This window comes from Equus caballus, chromosome 11 (genome assembly GCF_041296265.1).
Source record: "Equus caballus isolate H_3958 breed thoroughbred chromosome 11, TB-T2T, whole genome shotgun sequence".
NCBI lineage: Eukaryota > Metazoa > Chordata > Mammalia > Perissodactyla > Equidae > Equus > Equus caballus.
In genome coordinates, this window is record NC_091694.1 from 54,795,961 (window position 1) to 54,813,496 (window position 17,536).

Here is a 17,536-nt window from a genome sequence, read left to right on the forward strand (position 1 = left end):
TGACATGACAATATCATGGATGTTACTCATTATGTAATTCTACAGAGGGAACTAAACAAGTTTTAAATGAAGTATTTTCTTTTTCAAGCAACTAGCGTATTCCGCATGTCTGGGATGCAGTAGAGCATTAGTGTTTGGAAAAAGTGACCAGTGCATAAAATAAAATCGTACTAGCATAGCCCGTTATCTGTGTTACCTCCTTACTGTGCCTGTAACATAAAACAGAATGATATGGTTTATTTTATGAAAATACAAAGTATAGCTGGGTTGAAGTGTGCACAGCTCTATTCAGATGTGTGACAAGAACAATTTAACTTGTTTTCTGCTTTGTAACTCATCTCATTTTGCTTTTGAGTCCCTCTGCCCCTTTTTTTCCTCTGTGGCTGGAAAAGAAGCCATTTTTTACTTTTACTTTTTTGCATACTTACCCCTTGCCCCCATGCCTCTTTCCCTCAGATTGGTCTCCCACAATAAGGTAATCTGTATGAACAAATCAATGCATATAGCTTATATTTTCTCTGTACACATATAATTCAAAACAGATTATATATGTACTAATAAACATATACACATGTATTGGGATTTTTTTAAAAGCTTAGGATACTGTTAGACACAGTTTTCTGATATTTTCACTCAGTTATGCCTTACAGAACTCCCTCCAAGTCAATTGACTCACTCTGTTATATTATTTTTGGTGGTTGCGTAGTATTCCGTGGTGTAGATGGATTATAGTATATACAGCTCTTCTTCTACTGAGCTGCATCCACGTCGTTTCCAGTTTTTTCCTGCGAACATTGCTACGGTAAACATTCATATGGGTGTCATCTTACAAACTAGTGGCTCAAAAGCAGTTACTTGCTTGGGGTGGGGAGGAGAAGAAGTGGGGTCACCCTCTCCTTTGAGCTGTGGGACAGATATGAACTCTGATGAAACTCTGAGAATGGTGTCATTTAATTTAGTTAACTTAAGCTGAGTCTAAATAAGTCTGAAATTAGAGTTCTCCCTTCCTATATCAACCCATTCTCACAAACTGATGGATACTTATCATTAAGAAACTGGGGCCGGCCTGGTGGTGCAGCGGTTAAGTTCGCACATTCCACTTTGGCAGCCTGGGGTTTGCTGGTTCGGATCCCGGGTGCAGACATGGCACCGCTTGGCAAGCCATGTTGTGGTAGACGTCCACATGTAAAAGTAGAGGAAGATGGGCATGCATGTTGGCTCAGGGCCAGTCTTCCTCAGCAAAAAAAAAAAAAAAAAAAGGAGGATTGGCAGCAGATGTTAGCTCAACGTTAATCTTCCTCAAAAAAAAAAAAAACTGTGTACATTCATTTGTTCATTTATTCTTTTACCAATCCATCTATCTGTCTTTTATCCATCTCCCCACTCACCTATCCATTCACCCAAACATTAGTTGAACATCTATTATGTACCTGACACTACTTTGGGAACAATAGAAGAAATAAAAGGTATGTATGTGAAAGGGGTTATAATGTAATTGAGAAGCAAGCCGTATGTGTAGGAACAGCTGTTTAATAGTAAGGGCTGGCAAAAGATTGGACTGAGACATGGGACGCTAATCAGGGTCCTTGTTGTGCCTTTGCTTGTTTCTTGCTCATTCTAGGGCCATGAGGAGGTCACTTCACCTCTCTAGGCCTCAGTTTTCTCATCTGCAAAATGGCCAGCAGACCTCGATCATAACTGAAACATCCGGGGGCCTGCAGGCCAAATCCACCCCATAGCCATTTTGTCTGATCCTTTGCAGTTAAAAAAAGACCCACCATTTAAAAACCAGTATAGTTTTCCTAAAAATATGGATTTTCATCTTCTCTCAACAAACAATGGAAAGATTTGTTAAAACTGTGTCTACCTGCCAGTCACGCTAAGCAAAGATTGGCTAAAGCTGGGTAGTGGCTGCCTCCTTCAGACAGGAAAGTCCCTCCTACTTTCTCACAGTCCTCACCATTCCCTAAAGTCCTCCCATTTGACCTCACATTTGAGCTGTCAGTAGCCAATTATCATTGTGCTAGCATGGCTGATTTTTCTTTTGGTAGAATAATACACTTCTTGCATCTATGTAAAAGTGGGGAAAAAAAGATGGACCGAGGGCTGCCTGTTTCAAGGAAAATGGCATAGATTCTACAGGGAGACCAAGTCAGGAATACACCTAGGTGTTTCAGAGGCAAACAGAAGCTTTCTTTGAAAACCACCCCTGGGGGCTGGACTTCCAGGCTGTTTCGGAGTGGCAGCCTGTCGCTCCCCCACTCTTGTGAGCCCATGTCACTGCCAGTTATACACAGCCTGTCAAGTTGCACCAGAGGAGAACAAGTTAGGAGCCAGCTCTGCCGAGGGACAGAAAAAGACAGAGGGAGAGCAGGCCCTGCTATTCAGAGAAACTTCTTTGCTCCTGCAAAGGCAGTGTCTTGGAAGGCTTACGGTCTCTGATTTCTATATGGTTTTTGGCACATCGTTTTAATCAGAAGAAGAAAAGGAAACACTGCAAAGCCTTCAAACCCTAAACACAATGAGCTGGCAATGGAAGATGCAGTTAAGTCATTCCAATAATATGCCAGGCTCAGAATAACAACATCTGTTCCTGCGGGGCAGTTAGCAGGGGATTAAAAACAAGAAAGAAACCTTAGATTTTAATGCAAATAGATTTACTGACTGGCGACTTGGAACCTCCATCAGACAGCGTCGCAGTTATCGTTAACGGCGTGTCTGTGCCTCATTCCAGGCTGCACGGGGCTGGGCGCAGGAGCGGGTGAGTTGGAGAGATACGACCCCTGACCGCCACGATTTATAGTCCATGCACAGACACACTTCAGTGCATTAAAAAGTGCCATGGGCTCTCCTGGCAGGAGCATCAGACCCTGAAAGACTCCCTCTGCTGTATATAGGACTGCAGACTCACAAGTGTTTGCTCCGAGGTATCAATGTCGATAACAGCTCTAAATCCCTCCCTTTCCAGATACACTTTCAATTCCTCTGAGTCCATTGAGAGATGTCCTCAGTTGGGTGTTAATTAACACCTAATTTCCCTCAAACCATAGGGCAGGGCTTTTTGCTTCCAAGAAATCTAGGCTTGCAAAAGTGGTAAATTTGTAAGCATAAGATCTTTCAGCGACCAGCCCCTCAACCCACCGTGCCCGCCCCCCATAGCTTACTTGACTAGTTCAGACTCCCTAGATTTGAACCCCAGGCATGTCAGCATCCGGGCCAGTCTATATTTTGGCCGTGATCTCCTCCCCAAATCCTGTAGCATATTTCATTCACAGGTGGAGCTTTCTCCACCCGAATCACCTTCTCCGTCACCTGTGTAACTCCTGCATATTCTTCAAGGATCACTCAAGGGTCACCTCTCCCAGGATGCTTGCCCCGCTCTCAGGCTCAGTTAAGTGCCTTTGCTATGTCCTTCCATATGCTGGGTGCTTGCATCTGTCAGCACACTTAATGTACTGCAACGTAGACAGCAAATTCCTCCAGCATCTCACTGTGGGAGATGCTTAGGGCTTCATTGAATAAGTGCAATCATTCCTTTGGCATTTATGGTTGGTTTGGTTCCTGGTATTTGTCTTATGGGGTATATAAAGAAGAAGCAGCCTTCGCTTCCATCCTCAGTGGATAGGGGAGAAAAGTGTGTCCCCAAATCATCACCCTGTAGGCCTTTTATTGCCAGATGCAGCTGGAACCGAAACACATTGAAAATAAACTCATTTACCTGGCGGGTCAGAAGCTTCGCCAGTTTCTTCCACGTCGTTAATGCTTCCCTTCCATTTCTCCAGTTTCCTGTCAAATGAGGGACCTTTTAACTCCCACATTCTGAATTTTTGCCTCACTCTTTTAATCATCCTCCATCTCTGATACCTGAAGTTCTGGAGCAGATTTCTGCACCTTTCTCTACTTACGGTGAAAAAATTTGTTTCTTCTGTAGATGATTTGCTCAAGGGTCTAAATTCAAACGACTCAGTTTAAGATTTGAAACGCCTTTCCTTTCCCGAATACTGTGTGTTCTGGTGGTAAGCAAGCCTAAATTGGAATCGTGGCTCTAATACTAGTTAATCAGGTGACGTACGGCAAGCTAGTTAATTTCACATCCCAGTTTCCTCATTTGTAAAATGGGGATAATCCTGCGTAACTCACAGAGTTGTTGCGATTATTAAATAAGATAAAGCAGACCTGAGGCGTAATATGTAGCACCTGGGGAGTGTTGAATAAAATCAGCTTTTTAATAATTATTGTGACCCTTCATTTGATCTATAACAATGGCTTTATTATTACTATTATCATACTAAAATACTTTAGCATGAGTACCATGATGTGTAAGAGCAAGTCATTTCTATTCAATGCCTTGAGGGTGGTTAATTAGCCTGTGAAGTATTCTAAGCAGAATCAACATTAAATTTGTCTGATTAATATAAGAATAGTTAGAAGTAATTTTAGGGGGCTGGCCCCGTGGCCGAGTGGTTAAGTTCGCGCGCTCCGCTGCAGGCGGCCCAGTGTTTCGTCGGTTCGAATCCTGGGCGCGGACATGGCACTGCTCGTCAGACCACGCTGAGGCAGCGTCCCACATGCCACAACTAGAGGAACCCACAACGAAGAATACACAACTATGTACCGGGGGGCTTTGGGGAGAAAAAGGAAATAATAAAATCTTTAAAAAAAAAAAAAAAAAGAAGTAATTTTAGATTGATGAAGTTAGTGGGGTTTAAGCTATGGGATTAATGAGAAACAGTGTAACGTTCTACCTACCTTGCACAAATAAGGTATAAAAAACCAACCAAGCCTGAAGTCTATGCTGGCTGTGCAGCACTGAGCAACTAGAGCCCAGCAGCCCCACCCCTCCTCTTCAGGAGGTCCCGCTGCCTATCTGCCCACAGGACCCAGGGACATCCTTCCATCCTCTTGCAAGGGAGTGTTCTGAAGGGGCTGGTAGGGGCACTGAGGCTGCCTGTCCCAAGCTACAGTCTGCATTGCCTTTATGCCTGCTTGCTAATAAACTTCTGGAATTTGGCCTAAGACTTGAACAGAACTGGTATGGAGGGTGCATGGAATGGGGAGGTCATTTTGCCCATCTCCAATCACCAGGCTTTATAACAAGGGTCTGACCTGCCTGGATGTCCGATCAGCTTAGGTTGGTTTTCTCCACCAATCTCCTCCATACCTTGCCCATGATTTGCTAAATCCTTTCTCAACCAGTTCTTTTGTCTTTCACTTTCCTTAAGTCTTGGGTCAAAACTTAGCTTATATAAGAAGTTTTTTTTAGGACTCTATAAACAGTAAAGTCTCATGCTGGTGGAAGGCACCCTATGTTATCATTAAAAATATGAACTGAATTTACGAAAGCTTTACTAACGATATTATAGATGATTTACTGACTTTAAATACTAATAACATTTATGTGACATATTTGTTGACGAAAATAGCAAGATTCTGCGTTGTTTAAAAATATTTCTATTATAATGAAATAGGAAGAAAACATTTCTTTTCCAACCTCAAGGGGGTCTGATCAGTTTTTTTTTTTTAAAGATTTTATTATTTCCTTTTTCTCCCCAAAGCCCCCCGTACATAGTTGTATATTCTTCGTTGTGGGTCCTTCTAGTTGTGGCATGTGGGACGCTGCCTCAGCGTGGTCTGATGAGCAGTGCCATGTCCGCGCCCAGGATTCGAACCAGCGAAACACTGGGCCGCCTGCAGCGGAGCGCGCGAACTTAACCACTCGGCCACGGGGCCAGCCCCTCAGTTTTTTTATATTGGTGGAATTAATTGTAACTCATTTAATGATTCAATGTAGTTTTCTATCTGAAACAGCTAAGTGAATATTATGGACTCAGGGATTACACAAACATATCAAGTAACCATTGCAGTTGAAGTGGAATTTCACAGGATAGCTTTTTTGTAAACAAACTACTGAGTTTTGTGATGGCAAGATACGGAATAATGTATAAATATGGCAAGAGAAGAACCTTCAAAGGGACTGGCTCAGTGATTAAATTCTATGTAAATTCAAGGTACATGTTTTGCAAATATTTTCTAGCCATTCCGTTATCTATGTAACAGGAGAAAATGGCTTGGTGCATTACATTTTCAAAATCTTGTGCCAAAAGCTCGACCCGTCTCAGTCTTCTGGTATTACAAACTTGGTGGCCTTCGGCATCAGTTTTAATTTTAATTGGTGCTAAGTTAAAGAATTTGCATCCCGTAATTTTCCATTCCATATTTTACAAAGCTTTTCCCTGTTGACTGGTCCCTCCTCCTGCCCACCGACATCTCCTACCTCAACCCCGGCTTCCTGAAGCAGCCTACCCTGGAAATCAAGATTGGGAGCATTGGCTGCTTCTGGTTCTTCACATTTTCAGGACAATGCTGCTTCCCTTGATGGCTTGCTGCTGAGGGGAGCAAAAGTGTGGGGCAAAGGGAGGCGCAAAAATGAATATTTCAAGCTGTTCTCTCACTAAGCACCTGGGCTCATGTAATCCTCGTAACCACCACAACAGGTGTGGGGTATTATTCAGCAATATCCACATTGCAAAGCTGAGGTTCAGAGAAGCTGGATGTCCTCCCAGATATGACAGCGTCAATATTTACTTATACTTTGATCTTCCCCAATGTAAATTGCACGTTAGCCACACAGCCAGCCAGGGACTGCAGGACAAGCGTGAACCTCCACCTTCTGTTTCTGAATCCCATACTTCTCCATTCTACCTCACGGAAGTAGTGAAACTGACATGGGCACGCTTCTGAATGGAAATTTGCAGCAGGAGCTAGGATCTGCAGATATCCTATCCCAGGGCGTAGAGATGCCATAAAGTATGGGAAAACATCCATATTAAAACTATGAACAACTGAGGCAGTAAGTCACCCAAAAGATCAAGGCAGCTAGTGGGAAGACTAGACGTTTATTTCAAGTGGACCCCATTGAGCTGATAGCACGGTTGTGCTGTAAGGCTCTGGGAGAAAATGAGTCTTCCAAGCCTCTTTACTTCACGCCTTGCACACTCTTCTGATTTCTACTGAAACCCCTCCATTTTGAGGCATTCCCTGTTCTCTCTCTCCTTCTGTTTCCCAGCCCTGCTCTTCTAGCTTCTTGGCTTTTGATAGCTAGCAAGCTGGACATTTTGTTTTCCAAGTATCTTCTATTTTTGATCTTCATCACAAATTCTCCCAGGGCGCTTAGTACAATGTTTTAAAATAGCCTCCAGGATTCCTGGGGGTTATTAACTTACAGTGTGGTGGGCGGTTCATTTCCCCTGCGACCCCATGCCTACATATTTTTTTCAAAGTTCTATTTTCAAACATTAAATACCTATGTGATGAGCATCTTTCCTATAGTATCCTATTCCATGGAGAGGCTCTAGATGTGTCTGTCTTTCGGGCGAGCAGGGAAGGGAGTGGGGTGGGATAATTGAGTTTAAAATGAGAAAATGAGTTGCCTGTTTTTTTGTTGTGGTAAGAAAATACGTAACATAAAATTCACCATTTTAACCATTTTTAGGGATTCGGTTCAGTAGCTTTAAGTGCATTCACATAGGTGTGCAACTATCATCACCATCCGTCTCCAGAGTCGACAGTATTTTAAAATGGCCCGGCCCCTCGAGGCAGTTAGGTGGCTGAATTAGGGAAAGTGATCATGGTAGCCCAGGCCGCTGTAACAAAACACCACAGCCTGGGGGCTTTAACAAGAGACATTTATTTCTCACACTTCTGGAGCCTGGCAAGTCCAACATCCCGGTGCCAGCAAGGTAGGTTTCATTCTGAGGCCTCTCCTCCTGGCTTGAAGGCAGCTGCCATCTCGCTGTGTGCTCATGTCACCTCCTCTTTGTGGGTATGCAGAGACAGCAAGCTCGCCGGTGCTTCTTAGAATGGCACTGATCCCTCGTGACTTCATTTAACCTTAATTACCTTCCAAAAGCCCCATCTCCGAATACCAGCCCGTGGCGGGATATGGCTTCGACATACGAATTTGAGGAGAACATAAACATTCAGTCCCTAGCAGTGATTTACCTAATGATTCTGAGGACTCATTGGAAACAGCTGGGATCCACAGCGTCTTAATGACATGGTTAAAAAATTATTCGAGAACTAGGAAAGGCACTGGTTTCGGGGGAAGAGGGGAAACCAGTGGGTGTTGGCTAAGACTTGAGGAGTCCAGGCAGCCCCTCTGTCCACCGTGGTCACTCTGAGAGACATAAAAAAACTAAAGAATCATTGCGTCAAGAGTTCTGCTAGAGCTCCATGGTGACAATGAAGCGGACACAAGTGGGGTAGCATTGCATTTCATTGCACAGATATGGAAATAGATTGACCCAAGGATGGAAGAACAGGGAACCAAGAAAAAACGTGTAGCTAGGAGTTGAACAGGAATTTTGACAGCGTGAATTTAAGAAGAAACACAGAGCACTTTTTTTTTTAAGGAAGATTAGCCCTGAGCTAACATCTGCCACCAGTCCTCTTTTTGCTGAGGAAGATTGGCCCTGAGCATCCAATGCCCACCTTCCTCTGTTTTATGTGGCGTGCCTGCCACAGCATGGCTTGATAGGCAGTGCAAACGTCCACACCCGGGATCCGAACTGGAGAACCCCAGGCCACCAAAGCTGAATGTGCGAACCTAACCGCTGCACCCCCGGGCCGGCCCCCACAGAGCACTTTTTATATTTGTGGATTTGCATTCCTTTTTCTTTATATTTTTAAAATTTGCTATTATTTGGTATATTAGTATATTCAGATTTAACTATTGTTCGCGCATATATGCACCCGGTCGTTTCTATTTATTTATATTTTTGGTAGCAATTTTCATGCATTATTTTGTATTTAATGCATTCACGTGGCACATAATTCCAAAGCTGCAAAAGGATATACAGCAAAATATGTCTCTACTCACCCCGATTCCCCAGGCAGCCAGGGACAACTACTGTTTCTAGCTTCTGGTGTGTCCTTGCGCACGTATGTGTGCGTGTATGGAATTATTTTACACAAATAGCAATATCCCGTGGCTAAGTTCCTGCACTTTGCATGTTTCACTTGCTATATCTTGGAACTCCTTCCATAATCAGTACAATCTAGAGCTGCTTCATTTTCTAAAACAGCTTTATAGTATTCCGTTACATGAACCAGAGTTTATTCTATAGGTCCCTTTTATTTGTTTACTGTCTGCCTTCACCAAGAATGGTTTCCTTCCTTGAACAGAGGAAGGATTTTGCTGTGTTTGTTGCTGTTTCTTCAGCAGTTAGAACAGTGCCTGGTACACGGAGGTTCTCAGTAAATATTCATTCTATGGAATGTCCATTGACTACATCATTTCACACCTGAGCAAGTTGACTCGCTGGGACACCGGGTATGTGCAGTTGCAATTTTGTTGGCTGTGGCCATATTGCCCTCCAGGGAGGCGGTGACAATTCCTTCTACCACCACCGAGGTTGGAGTGTACCTGTTCCCTCACTCCTGGGCCAATACCCGTGCTGACATCCATGCCTGCCAACACAGAGTGCGCCCTGTTCATTTTGCCTCTCTGATATAGGGGAAACATGCCTTAGTTTTATATTTTTGCATTTTGTAATTATGAGTGAGGTACCCATGCTTTACCTGTGGTTTGTGTGTACTGTTTACAGACAAAGGGAATGACCACTTTGCGTTATGTGTGAACAAATTTCCCTCCTAGTCTGCTATACGTCCTTTCAGTTTGTTTACGGTATTTTTCCCACTCAGACCTTCTGATTTTTTAAAGAATGTTTCATTTTGATGTAGTCAAATTTATTGATCTTTTCTCTTAGGGCTTCTCGGCTTTTGGGAGGGGGGTGGTCATAATTGACTACTTTAGGATTTTCGAAAATTTTCTCATGTTTTCTCCAGTTTCTAGTTTTCTAGTTTTTTAACATTTAAGTCTGTGATCATTTAAAATTTATTTCGGTATTAGGAGTGAAGTAGAGATTCCTCTTTTTTTAATCTCCAATTGGCTATGAATATCATTTGATGACTGACTCATTTTCTTCTTTATAGATTGGCTGTTATCTTTAGCATTTATGAAACTCCCATATTTTGGGGGTTTGTATATGGATGCTCGAATCTTTTCCATTGATCTACTCGTCTATTCAATCCAGAGTGCCACAAAGTTGCAATTATCACAGTTTTATTTTTTTTCAGTATAGTAGTCCTGGATTCCATTCTTTATTTCATAAACCACCCAACTATCATTGCATGTTTATTTATTTATGCCTAGGAAGATTGGCCCTGAGCTAACACCTGTTGCCAATCTTTCTCTATTTTGTATGTGGGTTGCTGCCACAGCATGGCTTGATGAGCGATGTGTAGGTCCATGACCAGGGTTCAAATGCACGAACCTAGGCTTCTGAAGCAGAGTGCGCCAACTTAACAGCTAGGCCATGGGGCCAGCCCTACATGTTTATTCTTCTATATAAATTTTAGAATAAACTTTTCTAGTGTTATTAAAATCCTGTTGGTAACATTTATTGTATTTATTATAGATTAATTAAGGGACATTTGAAATCTTTGTAATATTGAGTGTTCCTATTCAAGAATTTTCCATTCATCCAGTTTTTTTAAAACTTCACCAGTTTCACTTAGAATTTTTCTTGATACAGATCTTGCATATTTTAAATTACGTTTATTTCTGGGTATTTTATCCTTTCCATTGCTACTATAAGTGAAATAATTTTTCAATTATGTTTTCAAATTTCTTGTGGTTTATATTGAAAAGCTATTATTTATATTAGTTTTTTACCTAACTAATTATTTTATTGTTACTAATGGTTTAAAAATTTATTCTTTTCTGTTCCTCAAGCATACAATCATATCATTTGCAAATAATGATAAAGTTACTTCTTTCTTTCCAAGTTTCGTGTTGTACTTTTCTTTCTATTATCTAATTGCTTTAGTTAGTATCTGCAGATCAAAAGTAAATAATGACAGTGAGAGTGGACATCCTTATTTTCTTCCTTTCTTTATTGGGATTTTTACTAGTATTCTCTCATCAAGTATAATATCAGCATTTGGAGATATCTATATCTATGCATTCATATCTATATCTATATCTGTCTATTTCTATTCCATTAAGTTTTCTCTTTTTGGTCAAGAATGGGTGTTGAATATTATCAGATATCTTCTAAGGGTCTTTGGAGAGGATTGCATGGTTTTTGACTATGAGCTACTAATAAAATGAAATATATTACTAGATTTCCTAATATCAATTTATTCTTTGATTACTCCTCATTATGATTCTTGATCTTACTTGAATTAGGAGTTAATTTTTAATATGATATTGTATTCTAATATTTTATATAAGATTTCAATATCAATCTTCACAAGTAAAATTTATCTATCTTTGTAGTAGTTATTTCTCGAATGTCTAGTTTCATAAAAGAGTTGGCAATTTTGCTTATTTTTAATGTCATGGGCAATTAAAATAGCATTGGAATTAAACCGTAAAGGATTAGCATAATTAGCTTGTGAAATTACGTGGGATACCTTATTGTGGAGGGCAAGGGTTATTTATTACCTGTGTCTGTTAACTGTGTCTATTTTTACTATAATTGCTTTATTTAGAGATTTTTTTTTTTTAAGCTGGAGTGCTCTTTCTAAAAGGCAAAGTTAGATCCTGTCACTTCCCCCCTTAGGACCCTCAGGCTTCCTCAGTCCTCCTCCACCTCTCCACATTCTCCTCTTGCTGCCACTCCCACCAAGCCACTTCCACCCCAACATGAGTTTCTGCCACCAGTTTCATTCTTTTCATCTTCCGGGGTCATATTAGGTTATTTATATTTTCCTATTAAAACATCATTTAGCCCACTTTTTAAAATATATTTGTGTATTGTTGAGCAAAGTACAGTAGGGTCTTATTCTTTTTGTTTTCTCTGCATTTGTGTTTATTTCTCCCATTTAATTTCTTCTTTTGTATGTTTGTGTAGTCTTCTTTTTCCTTGATGAAGGTAGCTTACGGTTCTATTTCACTTTATTTTTTAAGGAACTGCCTCTTGAATTTGTCTATTAAACGCTTTACCATTTTTTCCTTTATTTTATTGTTTTACTTTATACCCCCCAATTTTGTTAATTCCTTCTCTCTGCTTTCCTTAAATTAATTTTGTTGTCTCACTTCCCCTACTTCCTCACATTTGTCTTATTTGTCTCCCAGATAAACTACGTGCGTTGAAGTCTTTCTCTCAGGTTCCGCTTTTGGGGAAACCCCAACCAAAACGTGTGGATTGGTGATATTTTTATGGTGCTAAGTTTGCCTTTGTTGCACTGAGATCTGAGGATGTAAGTGCTATTTCAATACATTTTGGAATTTGATGAGGATTTCAACATGGGCTATGGTCAGTTTTGTGAGTACTTCCGCCACCTATTTTCTGTTTCCAGATTATGGAATTGGATATATAGAAATAAGGGTCTCTCTTAGTTTTTTTTATTGTTATTGTTGTATTAGCCATATCCTTAGCAATTTTTTTGTCCACTTAATGTGTCCTGAACTGAGGGAGGTAAATTAAAATCCCCTTTTACTAGTGTGGTCTTCCTTTTTATTCCCAGCAGTTTGTGCTTTATGATTTTGGTGCTCTTTTATTTGATGCATAGTTATTAATTACTGGAAAAGCTTACTGTGGAGTTATTCTTTATAAATTTAAAGTGGGCTTTTTTATCTTTTTGAATACTTTTTGTCTTGAATTCAAGCTTTCTTGATTTAAAATTTTTTTGCGTGTGTAATTGCTTAATAATATTTGCCCATCTTTTCTTTTCAGCAATTCTTAATCACTTTGTTTTAGGTCTGATCCTTGTATACAGTGGCATATATAATTGAGTCTTGCTCTTTGCTTTAATCTGAGTTTTTCGTTAAATAGACTCTTTATTTACATTTACTTATATGACAGACGTTTAATTTTAGTTTATTATATATATATATTTATTCCTTCTCTTTCTCTTGGTTAATTGATAGAGTCAAAATATTTTTCCCTTCAAAAATTATTTTTTAATACAAATCTGGATTGCTCTCTCAAATCTCTATTGTATTTTAACTACAGAATATTTATCACTTAAGGCTATTTTGTACATGGTGATTCTGAAGGAGGAAACACTCATATACACACATAAGTAGCCAGTGTTGTTGGAGCAGATTTAAAAGAACATTTGTGTTTACCTGATTCATTTTGCTTAATTTACTTTCTAACTTTCCTCTTCAGTTTTATAGAAAGAGGACCACAATTCACACAATAAAACTTTCTGCAAGTGAACAATATTTTGAAATATAAAAGAGATCTTTCACCAGTTTCTCCATATACCTAACTTAAGGGTTAGGCATCTGATACAATTTGTTGCATTAACTGAAAGAGTTGCTTCAGGCATTTACTGAGGTCTCAGATTGATCTGTGCCTAACCCAGGACATCACAGTTAGGAAATCAAAGGACAAGAGCCCATTGTATTATACTTGCTTTATTCTAATTGACTGATAGCCAAAGAGGTACGAAATGGGAGAGGAGTGATGATGAGTCTCCAGAACACTCACAAACACACACACAGACACGGACACAAGCACACACACACCCACACAAAGAGAGAGAGAGAGAACTCCTTGGGCAAGCTTGCTTCTCTTTTAAAATCTTTTCTTGCCTTTTAAAATTTTTTGCGTGTGTTTGTTTGTATGTGAGTGTACATGTTACTTCTGGTTATTGGGATTCATTTCTTTGTTGTTGTTTTTCTAGTGATTGTTTTTAGAACAATAACTTTATCTTACATGTTTTATTTATTATTTCTTTAGATAGTAGCTTTTGACTCCTGTTTATAACAGTGATAATTAATATAGTTTCACTTCTGTCTTTCTTTTATTTCTTCTAGCACTCTGTTGTAGGTGATTATATTATTTTTCTTAGTTCTTCCAATAGTTACCTGTATAATTTAAATACACTTCTTATACCTTAATTGTTTTTATTTATTTATTTTTGTGAAGAAGATTGACCCTTTTTGCTTGAGGAAGATTGTCGCTGAGCTAACGTCTGTGCCAATCTTTCTCTGTTTCATGTGGGGTGCCTCCCCAGTTTGGCATGATGAGTGGTGCTAGGTCCACGCCCGGGATCCAACCCCTTGAATGCTGGGCTGCCGAAGTGGAGCACGTGAACTTAACTACTATGCCCCTGGGCCGGCCCCTACCTTAATTGTTTTTTTATCAGCAATAAGTGGTGGAGCTCCCTGTTCACTGCTCTATCCCAGTCCTTGGCATTTGTTAAATAAATGCTCAATGATAATTTTTGTTTCTTCTCAGCTAAACTTCATGTCATGGTCTTGCCCGTTTTTCCTTTCATTATAATACAATATGTTTTTTCCATCTGTTATGTTTCTTACAAATTATTTTCCTAATTTGCTGTTATTACTTAATTTTTGGTAATTTGTGATACACAGAAGTTTAAATATTTTTATAAGACAGTCATATTTATTAATTTCTTTCAAAGCTTCTTCTTTTAATTTTGTGTTTAGTCTTCCCTCACCTCAAGATCAATATTTTTTCTAGTTGTTTTAAGACGTACATATGACTCTTAACCTCTTCTGGAATATATTTAAGGGTATTTTTTGTCATCAGAACCCTAAATTTTCTAATATATTTTATTATTTGAAAAATTATTCCTTGGTGACAGCTCCAATGGGAATGTGGAGTGATATTCACAATTTTCTTCATTTTACATTTTCTTAAATATCTATGCCTAAACAATTCAATTTTGCAAATGATAAAAATAAAGAACTACCAGGTTAGGATAAAATTGTAGGACAAATTAAATAGAACGTCAAACTAGCTTCATCTAGTGAAATTTTAAAATCTCTTACTGAAAGCTGAAAACATAGTTTATATTTTGGAAATTATCACAAAAATGATTTTCAATATTTGCTGTGAGACAGAATGAAAATAAGCCAGAGTCCAAATTCAGCCCAACCACCCTCACATATGGTATTAAGCTAATTAAACATTTTTCTTGACAACTGAACTAAAACTGAGGAGCTAATTATTTATTACGCTCATAGATCTTCCCACTATGGCTTTAATCAGCATGTGGTTTTAGTTATGTTAAAAAACAAAATTTGGGGCTGGCCTGGTGGTGTAGTGATTAAGTTTGCTTGTGCACTCTGCTTTGGTGGCCCAGGGTTCACGGGTTGAGATCCTGGGTGTGGGCCTACACACTGCTCATCAAACTATGCTGTGCTGGCATACCATACGCAAAATAGAGGAAGACTGGCACAGATGTTAGCTCAGGGCCAATCTTCCTCAAAAAAAAAAAGCATCTTCATATTAGAATTTTTAACCTTTAAAAACCTTAATTTCTAGTGAAAAATAAATAAGTAAACAATCATGAACTGTCTTTTATCTTACCATTCTGTGGATTGGCAGACTTATAAATACCTTTTATAATTTTTAGAAACATGCATTTGTCAAAGTAAATTTCTCAGCATGGCACAGGACATGTTGACAAATAGACCCAAATATCTTTAATTCCTCTGCAATAAGAAGCAAAAAGTAGATAAACCTATGTTCAGTAATTAATGTTTCACTATTTTATCTTATTTGGAAATGATCTAGATATTTAATGGATTTCCTATCTTTTAATTTAACTTAGGAAAACTCTAAAGTTTCAAGTTACCAAAGAGAATTGAGAAACTATTTTTAAGTACACATCTCATAAAATTATTGCTAAATAGCCCACCTAAGAACTTTTCATCTTCCTTACATCTATCTAAACCATTCGTTCCCAACAATTACGTTTGGATTACCCACAAAAACTTCATGAGACATTACACAAAATCAGCCATCATTTTAAGCTATTTTTTGCCTACAAATTTTGCAACAGAGATAACATGAATTTAACTAGTAAACCCAGGTAGAAGAGAAGTTGTTTATCTGCATCATATTTAATGTTGATATTTTTAAACATATTTGTTTTAATTAAATCAATGAAACTATCTTTTATTTACTAAATATTATAAAGAACATTTGGGTTAGTGTTTATATTCCTGCGAACTTTAGAATGGTCAATCTTTACAAGTGCTTGACCTTCCAACCAACTAAATAGAACTCTTTTTACTTTTATTTTTTTTTTATTGAGGTTATGATAGTTTACAACATTGTGAGATTTCAGTTTACCTTATTATTTGTCAGTCATATTGTAGGTGCACCACTTCACCTTCTGTGCCCATCCCCCAACCCCCCTTCACCCTAGTAACCACTAATCTGTTCTCTTTGTCCTTGTGTTTGTTTATCTTCCACATATGAGTTGAATCATACAGAGTTCGCTTTTCTCTATCTGGCTTATTTTGCTTAATATCATACCCTCGAGGTCCATCTATATTGCTGTGAATGGGACGATTTTATCCTTTTTTATGGCTGTGTAGTATTACCTTATATATGTACCATATCTTCTTTATCCAGTCCTTAGTCAATGGGCACTCAAGTTTCTTCCACATCTTGGCTATTGTGAATCATGCTGCAATGAACATGGGGGTGCATGGGTCTCTTTGAATTGCTGTTTTCAAGTTCTTTGCATAGATACCTAGTAGTGGGATGGCTGGGTCATATGTATTTCTATTTTTAATTTTTTGAGAAATGTCCATACTGTTTTCAATAGTGGCTGCACGAGTTTGCATTCCCATGAACAGTGTATGAGGGTTCTTTTTTCTCCACAACCTCTCCAACATTTGTTGTTTTTTGTCTTGGTTATTATAGCCATTCTAATGGGTATAAGGTGTTATCTTAGTGTAGTTTTGACTCGCATTTCCCTGATGATCAGTGATGATGGCCATCTTTTCATGTGCCTATTGGCCATCCGTATATCTTTGGAGAAATGTCTGTACATATCCCCTGCTTATTTTTTGATCAGGTTGTTTGATTTTTTTCTTGTTGAGTTGTGTGAGTTCTTTATATATTATGGAGATTAACTCTTTGTCGGATATATGATTTGCAAATGTTTTTCCCAGTTGGTGGGTTGTCTTTTTGTTTTAATCCTGTTTTCCCTTGCCTTGTAGAAGCTCTTTAGTCTGATGAAGTCCCACTTGTTTATTCTTTCTATTGTTTCCCTTGTCTGAGAAGACATGGTATCCAAAAAGATCCTTTTAAGACTGCTGTCAAAGAGTGTACTGCTTATATTTTCTTCTAGAAGTCTTATGGTTTCAGGTCTTACCTTTAAGTCTTTGATCCATTTTGAGTTTATTTTTGTGAATGGCATAAAAGAATGGTCTATTTTCATTCTTTTACATGTGGCTGTCCAGTTTTCCCGATACCATCTGTTGAAGAGATTTTCCTTTCTCCATTGTACGTTCTCAGCTCTGTTGTCGAAGATTAGCTGTCCATAGATGCGTGGTTTCATTTCTGGGCTTTCAATTCTGTTCCATTGATCTGTGTCCATGTTTTTGTACCAATACCATGCTGTTTTGATTACTATAGCTTTGGAGCATATCAGGGATTGTGCTGCCTCCAGCTTTGTTCTTTTTTCTCAAGATTGCTTTAGCAATTTGGGGTCTTTGTTGCCCCATATGAATTTTAGCATTCTTTATTCTATT